The sequence below is a fragment of the Schistosoma haematobium genome, chromosome 5 (genome assembly GCF_000699445.3).
Source record: "Schistosoma haematobium chromosome 5, whole genome shotgun sequence".
Taxonomy (NCBI): Eukaryota; Metazoa; Platyhelminthes; class Trematoda; order Strigeidida; family Schistosomatidae; genus Schistosoma; species Schistosoma haematobium.
The window spans coordinates 16,123,859-16,142,971 of NC_067200.1; positions in this window are offsets into that span (position 1 = coordinate 16,123,859).

A 19,113-nucleotide genomic window follows, 5' to 3' on the forward strand; every position below is an offset into this window, starting at 1 on the left:
AGATGGTTTAAATTTTAGGTTATGCTGCTTAATTCGTTGTAGGACTGCCTTCAAATTGGCATTATGCTGTTCCGACGTGCTGCCATACACAATAATATCGTCAAGGTAAATTAAACACTGGTGCGGTACGAGACCGTGTAGAACTGTCTGCATCGTTGGAAGGTGGCTGGGGCATTAGTTAGCCCGAACGGCATCACTTGATATTCATATAGACTATTGGGTACTGTGAATGCTGTCTTTTTTCTATCTTGAGGTCGGACTTCCACTTGCCAATACCCTGATGCTAAGTCTAAAGTCGAGAACCAACGAGCGCCTTTCATGGTATCTAATGTAGCGTCTAAATGTGGAAGTGGGAAGGAATCACGTTTAGTTATAGCATTAAGGCGGCGGTAGTCTACGAATAGTCGTAGGGAGGAGTCTTTCTTTTTCACTAAAACGATAGGCGATGCCCATGGTGATGAAGATGGTACAATAATCTTTTTTTCTAGCATATCTTTTATCATTGATTCTAATTGAGGCTGGTAATGTACTGGTACTCGGCGAGGTGGTTGACGTAATGGCGTGTGATCCCTTGTGAGGATGGAGTGCTGTACAGTGGTCGTCCGACTTCCAGAGATATTCTCAGAGAAAACGGAACTAAATTGTTGGAGTACATCAGTGGTTGCTCGACGGTCTTTTTCACTTATTATTTTATTGTCCTGTACCTGACGTACAATTTCTGAAATTCCCACCTGGGCTAAGGACTTAGTTGGCATTTCATGGTGTTGTATGTGCACGAAAACTCCACTGATACTCGCTTCTGACTTATTCATGTATATAGAGACCTGGTATTTTAACATGAAGTCGACCCCGAGAATCATGTCCCAAGTTAGTGTGGGGCAAACCCAGAATTCATGTTGAAAAGGCTTCTTGTCTATAGTTAGCTCTAACCCTATCATAGAACACGCTTTCAAGGTTTCTCCGCTCGCGGTAATTAATGTAGAAGAGCATTGTTTACGTTGAGTGCTGTGGTTAGGTTTCTGCAAGAGGTCTTCCTTGATCAAGGATACTGAAGCTCCTGTATCAAATAGTATATTAATCTCAGTACTTTGCACTCTAACCTAATAGTAACAGAGCATAAATGTTTAACATAGCAAGACGATATATGCAGACGGCATTGCTTACCTCTGTTTTTGACGCGGTTATGCCAGCATTTCTTGGTACTTTTGCCGAAACGTCTGCAGTAGAAACATTCTATTTGCTGGTTCTGATAGTTGTTCCTTGACGACCGTCCGTTCCACGTGGGAGTTGGCTGCCCTCGTCTACTATTCCGGTAGCTGCGGCACTTTGAAAGCTATCTTGTCGATTAGGTTCGGTGGCTTCCTCAATAGTCATCACTGTTGGTTGATAGGTCGCCAATGGAACTGACACTCTCTCAGCAGTCAAAAATCAAAGTGCTGTTCGTTTTAAATCGGCTGTGTCAGCCGGTGGCACTCGGAGGATATGTTCTCTCAGTGCACCTGGCAGCAGTCCTTCAATAAAACGGGAGCGTGTAATTTCTTTTCGCCTCAAGATGTCAAGGCTTGGGAATGCCTGGGTTGCTATTTGATGTAATGAGTGAAGATAATCGATGAGGCCTTCATGCGGTTTCTGGTGGCGCGACGAAAATTGGATGGCCGTCTGCTGGGTATCCACCTTCAACGAAAAACATTCATCCAAAATCTTCCAATTTTGAGATGGTGAATTGCACGCAGTAAAGCCGTTAGCTGTCGCTCGTTTCGCTGCTTCGTCATCTAAGTAGGACGGAAGGTAGTCGAAGTGTTCTGACGTTGGAACTCGACGTAGGCACGTCTATACTCTGATTTTCCAGATATCATAGTCTGATGAAACTCCTAATAGTGGCGGTTGGCGGGGCGTTGTGCTGACTGTTACCTTGCCTGGGATGACTGGGGGTTCATCATACTGTTCATCATGTTTTGCCATAGATTCCTCCATCACCACTTGTAGCACGTATTATTAGCGTTTACTTGCAAGCAGAAGCGATCTGAAACACAACACAACAGAGTCAGAACTGGCAGATGCCACTCAAGTGAGAACACGGCGTGCGAGCACAACAGAGATATATTAAAATTGAATTACGCGGTTTAAGTACAAAAAGGGATGTCTATTACAAAATGGTTTTACTCATTATCCAGCAGGTTTAGCTTGCGCAAGCCTTGTTCTTCTTCTTCTTCTTCTTCTAGTACGTTCACTTTCTGTTGTCCTGCAATAAGGAAAACAAACTTGCATTAGTAAAGTCACACGTAATGATTTTTGATACTGTTACAGAAATATTGGTCGTATTAAGCGCTAATTAACGGACTTGTGTCTGACATAATTTTTTAGGTCGATTAAACTCTTAAATGCGAATAAGGTCAACTGTACCAATTGACGTTTAGCTATGCCGTTTAATTTCGATATAATAAATAAAAGTCTGTATTCGTCTAGCTGAACAATGTGGCAAACACTGGAACATTTATTGGCGTTTGCATGTACTGTTGTTGAACAGATCAGCGTTCATTAGATGATATCGACATTGAAGAAAACCATAAAGATGTATTACTTATGTGCGGACTACAGTCTCATTATGATTATTATCCTTACTTGACTATGTAGCTTATTCAAGAGGGCTTGACTAGGATTTATCAGTGTTAGTCCAGTTGACCTCCCCCAGAGAAATAATTTTGTTGTAACATTGAACTGTTCCGAGTGCACAATTTTCAACTCGTTAATCATAACTGAGACCTATTTGTATTCAGTTTCATATCAGTATAGACTGAATTGTTCTACATAGGAAATAAGTTCACAGATACTGCTAAAGAATAAATTGATTATTTCATTTAATTCACAGTTAACACAATGGCATATATTAAGATACCAGATATTGCTTATCGATGGATACTAATACGAATTAGCCTTAGCGCAGATAATAAATATTTGGTAATTGTAAGGCTGAACATCTTCTAATGCTATTATGAGTGAAGAACACACGGTCTGGTGAATTTCTTACCGAAATAGTACGAAACACATCAGATGAAACTAGTTCCCGGAGAATTAACGCTAGATGCAACGACGTCGGAACTGTAGTCGAAAATACAGAAAACATATATGGAATGCGATCGACAGGAGTTTATTAACGCAATCTGTAAGGCATTGAAAAAGCAGAACTTAAATCAAATTGTACGTGGCCCTAAAACAGGCCTTTATTCAGTCTCTTCACATTTATACTTGTCCTGAATAATCACATGATTATACTCCAGTTATCGCACCAAACATGGGAATTGTTGTCGTACCTCAGGTAATTACACTCATAATTGTGATGCACATTCTCACAGACAACAGTCCAGTAACCTTCAGTAAATTTACGACAGATGAAGGCCGGACACTGAGTGTTCATTGCAGCCCTTCATGCGCAGCGTGCGCGTTTCAAACAGGGCAGTGATTTTGTACGTGTTGTGATTATCCATGCTTTTGTTTACTTGTTCCATCAAAAGCATTCTTGGTCCACTTTAACTTGAAGTTTTTCGATTCAGGTTTTGAATCTCGCTAAATTTTGTATTGTGGTACCTTCTTTCTCATTGACTGACACTTGTGTTCATATTGTGTTTTAAACCTTCTTAATCTGATTACAATGGTTGGTTGCACTTATAAATGTGGACAGCCAAACCGTTTGTTCGTCATGGAGGAAGGAATGCAGTGCGATGAGTGCAAATATTGGTTCTATAAAGTGTGTACCCGTTAAAGTCCTACTGCATACAAAAGATGCTCGAAGCCTAACTCGTATCAGGTTTGCATGTTTTGCCGTACAAATAAGACCCTACCAATCCAGGAGGCTATGAGCCTATTAGCTTTGGCCTGTAAGAAGATAGATGGTGGTTGCGTTGGTACTGTTGGCAAAGATTGCGTCACTGTAGTAAGTGCTGCCTGCCTGTACCTGCCAGACACCCAACTGTACAACACGCAATTGAGCCTTCTAGCCCGAAACAATTAGTCAGCGCCACGCCATTAGACATTGGTGGCCAAGTTGCTGCAGCAGCAACTGAAGATCCCGACAAAACTATCACCGTCCTGAGAAATTGTTGACGCGGAGACGTAGAAGAGTATGAAAGATAGCCAAAACTACTCAGCCTAAGTCCCAAAGTAAGATCTCATCAAAGATTGTTGTGATTCATACGATCGACTCCCATGATTCTGTTACAAAGAAAACTAACGGTAAGATGCCTGTAGTCAGTATGCAAGATCTGACATCACAGTCAAAAGCCGTGAACACGATTTTCAGAGAAGCTAAACCCCATCCTCGTTTGATTGTTTGGAATCTAGAGGAGTCGAAAGACAATGACCTTGTCAAAAGACATGTACACGACCTGCAGTTAGTAGAATCCGTAATCGGAAACGTACTACCTGAAGAGGTTTCAAGAGTGCATATGAAGGTAATACGACACGGTAAATGGATTGGAGTCGAGACCAAACCAAGAAGGATCTTGAAGTTTGTACTCGTGAATTTTGAGGAAATAAACATAACATTGAACAATACACAAAACTCGTGATTCAAATATACGTATTCGACCACATGCCCGACCGAAGCTGCTACCTTGACGCGGTGATCGGCTTGCCTATCGTGATGACCCAACCGAGCTATATTGGCTGGAACATATGTTCCTGTAGGTTCTACCATGCTAGGTAGGTCGATTGGAGAACGGTAAGACTAAAAGCAGCAACTCAAGGTTTGAGGGCGAAGTCGTACTGCTGACTGTAGAGGGGTGTGACAGCAGTAAGGTGTTTCCCTCAGACAACCAGCATCTGCAGCGATGCTGCCTTCCCACAAGGAGGGGTAGAGTTTGAAAAGGTCGACCCTAAAATGTCACACCTCACCTTACCTCACGGATTTCCGTCTCTGGCGGTATGGCCCTTTGAAGAACGGAGCTAACACATTAAAAACCTTCCACGAAAAGGCCGTGCGCGACCGGCCTCAAGCAGTTGTCCCTTGGGCTCTGCGGTCACGCTCCCAGGTCGTCAAGACCAACACTAATCAATTTCCTTTTCAGGTTCCTCGAGAAATACCCTTCCACGGTGTGGGCAGCCGAAAAGTGATATCAGCCCTCATACCCGTAACAGCACACGAGACCAAGTTGGTCGCATTCAAATCCTTCCTATACCTCCTAATACCTCTCTTATCTCCATGACTAACCCTCCTCACGTCTCTTTATCACCTCGCACCGCTAGGGCAAACGATTCGAGTACGTGGAACGTTATTCCTGGTCTCCTGAAACCACGCTCTAAACTACATGTAGGAGCTTTTAACGTACGAACACTGTGCCAAATAGGACAGCAGGCTTCCTTAGCTAAGACTTTAGAATCCCGCGCCATCGATGTGCGCTGCGTCTCCAAAACGCTCATACATGATCCGAGTAGCGTCATTCATTTGACCTCACCATGTCAAAATAAAGAACCGACTCGATTCACACTTAGTGTATCTGGAAGCCCAGATTCTGCTTCCCGTGGCCTTGCCGGCGTCGGTATAGCGTTGAGTTTTAGGGCAGAACTAGCTCTCTTAGAGTGGATCCCAGTGGACAGTCGTTTGTGCGCTGTCCGACTAAACGGAACAGTAAGGATCCGAAAAGATAGGGACACTCGTCGTTGCCTCTTCGTCGTCTCTGCCTATTCTCCCACTGACTGCAGCGCAGATGATGTAAAAGATGAGTTTTACAGAAAGCTCTCCGACCTTCTCCGAAAAGCTAGGCACTCTGATGTAGTGATAATGGCCGGTGACTTTAATGCTCAAGTAGGTAAACTAAGCGATAGGGAGAGACACCTGGGTGGATCTTATGGTGTTGTGGCTCAAAGAACAGATAATGGCGACCATCTGTTGCAGCTATGCTCAGATAACCGCCTGTTCCTTGCAAATACTAACTTTAAGCATAAGGAAAAACATACTTTGACATGGCGACCCCCGAATTCGTCCCAACGTTGGACCCAAATAGATCACATCGCTGTCAGCCACCGATGGAGGGGCTCGATAGGAGACTGTTGCTCATTTTGGAGCACATGCTTAGTTTCAGATCATGCTCTAGTACGAGCGCGTATCTGTCTGCGTCTTACTGGACGTAGGAAAGACGCTGCAAGTAAACCTCTTGGGGCCCTACTTAAGGATAATCAAGCTAAGAGTATATTTCAGGAACAACTAGGAAAACAGTTGGGCAGCCATGTATGTGATGCCCACCCCGATGCAGCATGGAATGATATCCGAAAAGCTGTGGAAACAGCAGTGATATCTGCTTGGACAGTAAACCATAAGGTTAGGGAAAAATACTGGGTCTGAGCAGCATCCACCGCAGTGATAGATGCTCGAAAACTCATCCCATCTGGCTCTAAACATGACAAAGAGCGGAGTCAGCTTAAGCGCAGGCTGATAAGGAGCCTACGCAATGATCGTGAACAGTGGTGGGTAGCGAAAGCAAGAGAGACGGAAAAGGCAGAGGCAATAGGTAATAGCAGACAATTGTTCAGACTTGTTAAGGAAACCGATATTAGGAAACCGACTGTTAGCGAAACTATTTCAGAAATAGAAGGACATATTGTTCATTCTCAATTTAGGAGATTGGATGGATGGGCAGAACACTTTAGGGATCAGTTCAACTGGCCTTCAACCACACTTCGGTTTCCCACGATCTCCAGTCAACCTAAATGGCAAGTTAATGTAGGTCCTCCGTCTCTTTACGAAGTTGAAAAATCCATAGGAAATCTGAAACGAGGGAGAGCAGCAGGCCCTGACAGGTTTACTCCTGAGATTTTTAAGGATGGTGGTTCAGTATTAGCAGTGAGATTAACTGAGGTCTTGGGTAGAACTTGGGAACTGGATGTAATCCCATCTGACTGATCTCAATCATTGATTGTGTCAGTCTATAAAAAAGGACAAAAGTCCTCTTGTGACAATCACAGGGGAATCAGTTTGACTAATAATATTGTCTGAAATATCAGCTTCAATAATGTTTCGATGCCTAAGTAAAGCTCGTGAAGAGCAGACTAGAGAAAATCAGGCTGGTTTTCGACCTGGATGTGGTTGTATATACCACATATTCACATTACGTCAGGTTCTGGAACACAGACACACGTTCAGACGGCCCCCAATTGTAGTATTTCTTGACCTTGAAGCAGCATTCGACTCTGTCGATCATAAGGTTCTATGGCAGTGTTTGTCACTGAAAGGAGTACCAAAGAAGTACATTAACCTTATACAGGCTCTCTACTCGAACACAACTGGTCGAGTGAGAGCTTATGGCGAACTGTCATCAGAATTGATTACCTCAAGTGGTGTTCGTCAGGGCTGTCCACTCTCTCCATTCTTGTTCAACTTTGTCGTTGACGAACTTTTAGAGATAACACTTTCCTCGTCTAGATTTCCAGGGGTTGAACTTCTACCGGGAGGTTCACTTGTTGACTTGGAATATGCTGATGACAGTTTTATTTGGTGAAGACGCTGGCAAAATGCAGAGTCCTCTGACCACTCTAAGCAACAATGCAAGCATGTTCGGCATGCGATTCCCCCCCTCGAAATGCAAAATGTTGCTTCAGGATTAGGTTGCATTGACACCCGAACTAATGATGGGGAGTGATGGAGTTGAGTGTATCGACCACTTCACTTATCTTCGGAGTCTCGTCAGCCCTTGTGGTCTGGTGTGTGACGAAATCTCAGCACGAATACAGAAGGCTGGACTAGCTTTCACCAACTTGCGTCATTTATGGTGTAGACGAGATATCCGTCTATCAACCAAAGGACGCGTTTACTGCTCAGCAGTTCGTTTCGTTCTACTTTATGGCAGTGAAACATGGCCGGTAAGAGTAGAGGGTATCCGTAGGTTACTAGTATTTGACCATAGGTGTCTTCGAAATATTGCTCGTATATCCTGGGACCATGGGGTAAGTAACGGAGTTGTTAGGAAACGGGTACTAGGTAAGGATGGCAAATCAATTGATGACGTAGTGAAACTTCATCAGTTGAGATGGTTGGGACACGTGTTACGTATGCCCAACGACTGACTGCCTCGACGTGGGATGTTTTGTTGTATAGGAGTGGATTGGAAGAAAGCTAGGGGCGGCCAGACCAAAACATGGCACAAATCCATGAAGTCACTGACAAGTAGACTGAGTCATATTGGTAGGTGTAGACTACCTGGTTGGGGACTGCGAGACGATAGCAACCCTTGGTTAGAGACCCTGAACGACATGGCTCAAAATCGTTTGCAGTGGTGAGTGCAGGTGCACCCACTCTTCGTGTTCTCTCAAATTTTGATCTTATTCCTCCTTGTCTCGTTTTTTTCTCTTCCCAAATTTATTTCACTGTATTATACTCTTTAAATAAAATCTCCAAACACTAATCTTCCCGGTTACTGCTTGTACTCTTGTTACCTCTGCCACTACGGGATTTGAATCGGCCACTACATCTGTGTGCTAATGTGGTGTGGCAACTCGAACTGATGTACGTACGTCCGAAGCTCTACGTTGTTACTGACTGACTGACTGACTGACTGACTGACTGACTGATTCGACCACATAAAGGATCGAATCAAGTGTAAGAATGCTCTTAGAAAGTTAAGAACTCGAAAGCTAAATAGCGAAAAGAATCATACGTTGAAGGGTTTTCGGGTAGTCAGGACATAGAAGCCGATGCTTACGAGACATGTATGCGTAGAATGAATGATTCCTGAAGCACCCTAAAACATTTATCACCGATCAGGGTCAGGAATCACAATAACCGTGCAATAATTGTCAACCGAAGTCACACATCTCATATGTGTTTTCGTTGGCGTGGTGAAAAGATTTTAAAAAAACGAGCAGACAATGTTCATGACTATTGAATTTGAGTCATATGTGGTGTAATAATTAAGGTTAGACTACTTGGACCTATTCTGTTTGATCAAGTCTTTTTGTAAGCAAGAATTGTATAACAGGTTAAAAATACAAGCCTATGTATGGCGATGGAGTTACAAACAACTAAATTAATGTTGATTAGAAAAGAGGAAGAAAGTTTATGGCTATGTGTGTACTCAAAATATGACATAACATGGGACACACAGTATTCAGATACACAAATAGCTCTTTCTTTTTATCGTCGAAGCCATCACAGCTCATTTTTATTTGCATAATATAGAACGAATCTTCAATGACACGCTCAAATGAAACAAGTAATCTTCATAATACGCGAAGGTTTGCTAAACAGATATCCTTCTATCAGTCTGAAATACATGGAAAACGTGCACATTATGAACGTTGGTGAAGACAAACACATGGATCTCATTTCCTTAGATTAACATCTTACGCTCGAGTGCCTGATAATTAAAGGATAATAGATCTACTTCTTCATTCTTTCTCTAAACACAAACAACCAACATCAGCTCTCACAAGTTGTTGCTTTCAAGTAACGTGGTTCTTAGCAAAATGTGAGGCTGCTGACTGTATCGGTAGCCGTTTGACTAAGGAGTGAATTTATTATGCAATTCCTACCAACAAAATATCACCTCATATCTTTGGTGTTACATTCCTTCAAGATATTGTACACCAAAACGAATAAACTACATATATATAAGTAAATCTATTATGGACGTAATGTGACATCTTCATACAGGATTGTGTACAAGCGGCTGATTTACAGATCATTTCACGCTTATGTGGTTGTATTGTAAGAATCGAGCTCTCAGACTCCATGAGCCTCATGATAATCTACCAGGAAGGAGAATAATTGGTAATAAATATCAGTTAACAAATGCATAACTCAATGTGTTTTTATTACGTTCATCAAACTTATCTGAGCATTGGCATCCTATTTGCAACAGTTACATTGTAGTCCTTCAAACTACAGTCCAAACGTTTTATAAAGAATAAGGAATCTGCGTTTCTATCTACTGGTCGAGATAACTTAAGCAGGACATTAAGACACCTGTTCATTTATGAATATTAGGTCGTGAGGCTATTCAGAATAAAAGAGTCACCTTTTAGTGACACGGGACCCTAACCACACAAACTTTGAGGCCGAGCATATACTTACTGAAAAGATTTGTAATCAATAATTAACACGAAGAGAAAGATAGCAATGAAGAACTCTGGAACCTTCAATTCGATTCAATCGATGGCATGGCTGAGCCTCGTAGACGCGATCACTCTGTATAGCTTGGCTTTATTCAAAATAAATATATTATCCTATTCTCAGCCCAAATGTGTCCTTCAAAAATATTAGACGATATATTGCTGATTTTTACAATACGATTAGTCAGTGTCGACAATGACCAGACTTCCACTTTTAAGGTTAAGTTTATTATTATAGCAGTACTAATAGTGAGCTAGACCATAATTCTACATTGGTGAGCCCGACGTGATGCACGTTGGCTAGCAATGTAAACAAGGACTGAATCGTTATCTGGATCTAATTCTTCATCTTGTTTCTTCACTCCATTCTAAACTACGGACTATCCTGTAGCACCTTTTCTTCTAACTATATATATTTCATATTGACCACTTCCAAAACCGTTTCCTGCACAAAATATATATTATGGGTTCACCTGACATACTACTTTGAGTGTGTCTTTTTCAAGGAAACCATATCAAACCCAACATTTCCCAGTTCTGATAATCATTGCCACACAGTCAGGAAGTTACTAGATTACTTACATCAACCTCTGTACTTTAACCCGTCATACTCCTAACTGTAGTTCTGCAAATCATGTCTCAACATGAAAACCTTTTTGGCCGCTTATTTCTTCTCAAGTGTTATATTCCTCATGAACTGACTTGTTAGCCTAGCTTATACATGCACTGTATTATATCTTCTATGCAATTAGAATTTAACCATTATTTGAACTGCCTTTAACATTTTACATTAAACCCATCATGGTCCTTATTGCTATGTGTATTTAGGTTTATGAATAGCTCTATCGCATTAGTAAGATAACAAAGTCACTGAATTAAGATAATATCGTACTACACTGATATAATTACTAAACTATCAAGTAGTCGTTAATCAAATAATCATTCAAAGTAAACTTCAAAGCCTGCTTCTAAAATTAACACTAAACAGACGAATATTTCTGGACCGCAATCTGGAATATCTGGCAGCTAAAAGCCGTTAATTCTACAAACTTCTGATATTTTCGAATCATCCTAAGACCTTGTCAGTCTAATTCGTGGTTTAGTGACACAATCATGCATGCGAATTTTCAGTATAAGCAGTCGAGTAAATCTCCTACAAACTGAAAACATCACTGTCGAATTTACCTCAACACCGACCACGGTAAGGTCCAAGCTATTATCATAGACATGAGTTAGAAGTTGTACTCCCCTTGGTTACAACTTATGCTGTTCCAGATAATCACATGAGCAGCACTCACTGTTTATCATCTTGTAAACATTTATTTAGCCAGAAACATTGTGCAGCTCCACGTCACCTATATTTGTGGCACATAGATTTTGTCGATTTCAACAATTTTTGACCACCGTAATACAAATAAGTGGTTTTCTATCTTATGCTAAACTCCACACTTGCAACTAACCTGGATGCACTATCAGCCGGTAAATATGCACATAAATAATTGGTTCTACACCAAACCCAAATAATACGGATACCGTGAGCTATGGGGCGTGAAATCAAAACCTCATTCAAACTTACTTCTTTGCAACGTGTTATCCAGATTGAAGGTAAGAAATTTCATGGAAAGTATCTTCAGTCTCAAGTTGTACAATCACTCTAAACACTTGAACGGGTTTACAACTTTCACAACTGAGATTGTAGTCGCCAACTGCAGGCGAATTAGGAGAATGAGACTCCAAGTAATAACAGGAGAATACGTCAGCTGCCACGACAACGACAGTGCATGTGGCTGATACTTCGAACGCACAATATACTTGTGAGTAATTGAATGACCACATGTTGCCGTGGGGTTATATTTTGCATGCACATGGCAAAGATCTAATTCGTGGAGGCAAGTGTGCATTTGTTGGTCACTATGACCATCATAGACTTAGTTCGACACATCACCCGTTCGACATAGAACTGTATAATCGACGTATTTCTCGGCACGATGTACAGCAAGTTAAGTTATACAGAGAGTCAGTATTTGGTGGAGAACTTCGCAAACAAGTGCCTTTAAACACACGTCCTCAGTGAACCTCGATCGGTCGGCGGATCTCATCCGTCGATGCTTTGACGCAGTTGAAGACGTATCTAATGTGATGATTAGAAGTAATTGAATTATTATACGAACTTGGAGTCTCCGACATAACGCAATGAATGCCATCCACTGGATTTTCGTTATTGCGGATGTTTCTATGCTAGTCATTGGTATACATCATCTACAACACCAAAATTTAATCATCGATACGCGCAAACGGTTAGTAGACAGAAACACTAATTTATCTGTTTCCATAACTTCTTTTTCCGGTTGTACTTTATCTCCAATTACAGTGAGGCGCACGATCGAGCCATACTATCAAAAAAATACTCGATAAGTACCCTGATATATACCAAACGCAACCGAAACTGCCATGTGTAACCAGCAATGTTACACACCACATCACGACTACTAGACCTCCTGTATTCTCTAAAGCGCGCTGATTAGCTCTTGAAAAGCTGAGATTGGCGAAAAATGAATTCGACCACATGATAGAGTTAAGAATCATTAGACCGTCAAGCAGCCCATGAGCATCTTCGTTGCACATGGTCCCTAAAAACGATAGCAACGATTGGTGTCCAACTGGTGACTATCGTCGATTGAGTGCAAAAACCATTCCCGATCGCTACCCGTCGCCTCACTTTCACGATTTGACAGCTACCTTGAAAGGTACAACTGCTGTTTGTAAAATTGACTTGATTGAAGCACATAACCAAATTTCTATGGCTATTATAAGTTCCTTCGAACTCTACGAGTTTTTACAAATGCCTTTTGGTCTAAGAAAAGCCGCACAAACTTTCCAAAGGTTCATAGACGACGTTTTTCGAGGCCTCAACTTCGTACATGCGTATGTTGATGACTGTCTGATAGCGAGTTCGGACAGATAATCGCATCTCCAGCATCTGGATTTCGTTTTCGAACGATTACAAAAACATGGCATTGCTGTAAACATTCGGAAATGCCAAATTGGAACTGACTCATTAGACTTCCTAGGACACACCATAGACGCTCAAGGCATTCGACCTCTGAGAAGCAAAGCGAAGTCCATTCTGGATTACACAGAACCGACAACAATAAGGCAGCTGTGTATGTTCAACGGCTTAGTAAGTTTCTATAGACGGTTCATATCAAACTGTGCATCCCTTACAAAACCGCTAACCGACAAAATTCGTGGAAATGCGAAATCCGTCAATCTGGACGACACCGCACGAAAAGCATTCTCCACAATTAAGGGACTTATCGCTAAAGCAATGATGCTTGCACATCAGGACACTCAAGCACCCACTAGTATCGCAGTAGACGCATCCGACTCAGCAATCGGAGGAGTCTCACAACAATGGTTTAACCACTCCTAGCAACCTTTGACATTCTTCTCGAGCCGATTGCTAGACGCTAAATCGATGTATAGCACTTTCGGTAGGGAACTCCTAGCTATGTATTGTGCTGTATGGTACTTTCAACACTCTATTGAAGGCTCAGAATCTGTAGAATTATGGTCTACTATGATATTAGTACTGTTCTAATAATAGACCTAATCCTAAAATTGTAGATTTGTCATGATATAACTGCTAATCTATAAGATCTTAAGTGGAAGTCACATCATCGTCTACATCAACTCACTGCATCGTAACAATTACCAAAACATGATGGAGAACAAGCTTAGGCTAGAGGGAGAACAATATAATCATTATGAATAAAAGATATAAGGTAACATTCAACAGGGACGACGCCTGTATGGCCTAGCCATTCCATCCGATCAACTCCAATTAATTCAACTCTTTCTTCCCGCCCTCATCATCGTTGAGTTTTTCTCCGTGTTAAATGTTGAAAGTCTATTTCCTATATTGTCTCGTGTTAGGGCCAAATGCCACTACAAATCCACTATTTTCACTGACCACAGACTTCTTACCTTCTCTATAAGGTTAGTTTCAGACAAGTACTTACCTCGAGAATTTCGATAACTGTACTATATTTCTCAGTTTACCTCTGACATACGATACATTTCTGGAGCAAACAATGTATTTGCAGACGCCTTGTCTTGTATAACTTCCTTGAACAGTGTCCAAGGAATTGACCTTCTTAAACTCTCCCAGATTCAAAAACGAGACACTGATCTTCAGCACGAGTTATCTTCAACAACCCTAAAACTGCTGAATAAACAGATGGAAATAGACAAGGAAACCTTACTATGCGAAACATCCACAGATAGGGATCGCTCAATCGTGCCGAAACATTATCGACGCAACGTCTTCAATACGTTGCACAAACCTTCTCATCCAGATGTTCGTGCAACCATCAAGCTCATAGCAGACCGGTTTTGCTGGCGTGGTATGAATAAAGACGTGAGAGAGTGGGCACGCTCCTGTGTAATCTGCCAGAAATCTGAGGTGGCTAGACACAGCAAATGTCCCTTAGGCTCATTTAAAACTGCTGATGCCCGTTTCACCATGTTCATTTGGATTTAGTAGGAATGTGGGGTTATGCATGACAAGCTTATTTTGTAAATAGCTTTTGATGTTATGAGTATTTATTCTGTTAGTTTTTAATAGCCTGTACATTTACCATTAAATGATTGTATGTATTATTTAAGTGTATGACCTTGAACCTACTTCTTCCGTCGTGTTACACTCATAGCATGACACACGCTGTTACCTGCTAACAAATACACTGCTATACACATACCTCTTTTAGTTCATTGATCGTGATCGTGTTAACTGAACTATAAATCAACATAGTAAATTAAAAAGGAAAAAGAAAAAAGGTAAAACTCGCCCGGAATATTTTCGAATCTAAGTAATGAAAATTCGAAGTAAATAGTACTTCGAATCTGAATTATATACGTGATACTGTTTATTAATTTCTTGGCTTAACACAGCATTGAAGACTGACTTTGTATAAATCCAAAGTTAATTGAAGTTAACTACGTAGCATTGTCTGACGAACATTCAAAACGAGATCTAAGATTGCAGGAAATTTATGGTTCAAACTCACCGTAAATTTCTAGCATTCGTATCCTCTGTTCGGCTATGGAACTTGGCGATTGGAAATTAGGCAGGCAGTGGTTGGAAGAAAAGATATTACAGGGTAGTCCATAGGTTAAAAAAGACTGAAGTGTTAAGTGAAGAAACAGTATGAAGAATTAGATCCAGATAACTATTCAGTCCTTGCTTACGTCGCTAGTCAATGTATATTTAGGTTTTTTACAAGTTGTATTTGCTAGAGGTTGATGTTAAAACAAGTTTATTTCGCTGAAGCATGTAAACGGTATTAAAGATTGTTAATGAACCATCGAGGCCAGTAATTGATATAGATGACCAGTTTTTTTTATTATCGATTGAGCTAGTAAGTTATGAGTACTAATCAATATAACATTACGCTAATACTCGTGCTCATTAATCAGAGGAATTCAGATCGTCGGGCATTCCCAAAACTTATTCAACTTAGGATACTTTTAGAAAGGCGTTTCCCAAGTTGTAGATGTAGTCTGCAACAAGTCTCCAATGGACTACGTTACACTTTGAAGTGTTAAAGGTAAGTCCGTTGTCATCTGCCCAAATTTGAAGTCCAGTCTAATCCTCCTGAAGTGCCAGTATATCCTCTTAGTGGCGTATCTCTCTCCAAAGTTTCACATCATCAGCAAAAATTATTAAGTCAGACGATACCTGATGTGGAAGATCGTTTATATAAATCAAGAAAAGAAGAGTTCCTAGTACTGAGCCCTGGAGGACCCCATTAGGACATTCTATAACCTGGGAGAAGAAGTTAACTCTGACCTAAAATATCAAATTTTTAGATATGAAGTGAGCCAATCAACTAAAGGGGATTTGATACCTAATCGTTTGAGCTTATTGATAAGAAATATATATGGTTGACTCTATCAGAATCTTTTGATCAAATTTTTACAGACTGAAGTGGTTCGAATGTTTGTGGACGAAATAGAAGAAGTTTTAGCTTTAAGAGCCTGACTGCAATAAGTTACTCAGTTATTTTGATATGTTACAAGGCACATTGGTCATAGAATTAGTGTGATAACTCTTCTGACATATGAATATGTTTAATGGTGCGATTTATGGAGGATGCGTTGCGATGTGCAATAGTTGGTCGAAAATGAATCCATGTAAGTTTGAGTGTTTCTATAAAACGCAGAGTTATACCACTCTGGAATTCCTGAGATATTTTTGATGGCGCAGGTCGATGTCACAAAAGAATTTCTCATCCAGTTTTGAAAGTTTTCATGCCGTTTCTGCTAATTAAATGGTTGGTTTTAGAAAGGTAATAGTCCGTTGTTAACTTCCTGAAATCGATATAAGTGGCAAATGCTTCTCGACTAATCACTGTTTCTCCGAATTGTGGACGTGAATAACATACAAAGTGCAAGCTCTGTCGTTTTGAACGTTGTCGCAGGCACGGCTAACGTGTTCTTGAGGACGTTGTATCTGGTAACATTCCAATCACTTGGAGCGTTAAAGAGCGCCATCAGAAATTACGAATGGGGGCGACGTACTGTCATTATGCGGTTCGCAACTCTCATTGCCACAAGAATCAGAAGCCGTTTATTCAATTTATTGAAGAAATGGTTGTAGAGCACTTAGAGGGTCTCTACAGCCTAGTAAACGAAAGAGGTTAGTTGATTAATGTTTTTACATTGTTCATGAAGGGCTGCAATGAACGTTCAATGTTCGGCCCTCATCTATTGTAAGTTTACTGAAAGTTAGTTGATTCTTGTTCGTGGAAATGTGCATCACATTCACGAGTGCAAATCCATAAGACAACGGTTCTGAAATGCGCAGGTTAACTGACGCGCACTTTGAAGCAGTGAGACCTCTGCTGATTTTGGGGACTGCAGCATTCACTATTTTCCACTTCGTTTACCAATCTTATGGGAAACGCCTGAATCCACAAGATGTTTTCAACATACGCCACATAGTGCCCTCATAGGCCAACCTTCCAGATAGGCAATGTGCCTATTTATATTGTAAATGGTAGGTGATTATGCCAAATTGAAAACTCACACTGTGTCCTAACTGTCGAACAGATGTGGATTTGGGTGCCACGCTAAGTAATGAGGAAGAGGATATTGTTCCCATAAACTCGGATTAATCCAGTGTCGGAGAGAAAAACACCGACGAAGATGCCCACGAAGACAGACTGAGTGACATACGCAGTCTTGCTCAGCCGCCAAGTGAAACTGCTCTTGTAGGCACTTGGAATTTTCGTCGCTCCGATGCAATGTATCGTCCATTTTTTGGCCAAAGCTTGCAACCACAATCCTGCAGACTTCATTGTCGCATGTGTGGCGCATTGTTCAAGACAAGTGGAAGTGTGAAGAGACTGAGTGGAGGTCCTTTTTAAGGCCACGCACACTTTGATTTCAATTTTAGTTTTTCAATTCTACCTAATCGAAATGGCTGGTAGCTAACATGTTTAAGCTAATTAACTATGTTTGCCTAATTTTCAACCTCCATGGTTTCCCAGCTTCAACAAACTATGTAGTGCCAGGCGATCCAGTGAGCCTCAGCCCTCTTACTTCAAGCAAGTTGCTTGAAGCGGTCAAATTTGTGTTCCTTGTTGAGTACTCTAATCAGATCAAGCGCTCATTAACTAGTTTCTGCTTCGATTGTGTAGAGTAATTTCTGACGACCAATCTCTCCAGTTTTGTCTCAAGTTCGCATAACTTGGACGGACGATGAGAGATTTTTTAGAAACTTCATATAAACTGAAGTGGCAAAACAGTCAACTGAGTTTAATTACAACGCTTTTCGACATTTAGATGCATGCGAATCATAAGCAATCTTGCCAGCATATACATATGTACGAAGCATCCTGAAGGTAACTTACAGCTGAGTAACCGGCGAGAAGTGTGAGGGTGAAATGATAGATAGAATTGTCCGAATAATTTATCTGCCTGGAGGTTATGATAAATCATGTAGGTGTGTAACAACACCCACTTCTACAAGTTCAATTTGGAGATTGTTTCCCTTATTTGCTTTGAACATATGGGAAGCTTACTAGAAAACGAATCTGTTCACAATGTATGGTCCGATAAATCAAAAGTAACATACGTCATCTCCAGACAATTGTAGCGTAACATGGTTGTGAAAGTCAGATTACTAATACGAATACTTTGGACTTTAGGGCGTGAAATCACAGCCACATTTACAGTGATTCCATAGCATACTTCTTCTATGCAACAAAAGAACGAAATCCTCGATACGATATGAAACTATCTAGGAAGAGTTAGTTTACATAGATGTTGTTACTATGTCACTTCACTGTACCACCGAGAATGAATTGAATTTGTATGTAGAAACCACCGAATTCTAAAAAGAATAGATAAAAAAAGTTACTTAGAAACTAGGTTTATAAGATTACGAAGTAATTCACTAGCGAGTACATGATAATTAACAGTATGGGGTAGCGGATACTGCTGACTTTCACTGAAACCATAAATTAAAGCTAGGCAACCATAGAAAACCGAGGTATGAGGAACAATAAAATATAGTCAAGCACTATCATGGAGCGATTCAAATCAGACTTGTACACGATTAGATGCCCAGTAGTTTAAGGGTTGGGTGATTGGGGATGACACCGAGAGTCCTGAGTCGCACTCCCGGTTGCGGGGTCACGTATACACACTACTTGGGGGCCCCAGTCTAACAAGAAACCGGCGTTTAGGGCTTTGAGGTTTTCACTGGTTGTCTAACTAAGATCAGTTCGTGATTTTAATAAAATTCGGCAGTCTCCCAACCCATCCCTAAAACTATTTTATTATTAGTAGATAGAAAATGTAATCAAGGTCCATACAGTGCTATAAGTAAAAGTGGACTGTTTCAACCAATAAGTAATACAACGGTGACTGGTTGGCTAAAACAGCTTTCCACAGTAAGAAAATATTGGAAGATTTGACGAATCAGCACTACTCAACAGGTCAAACCTA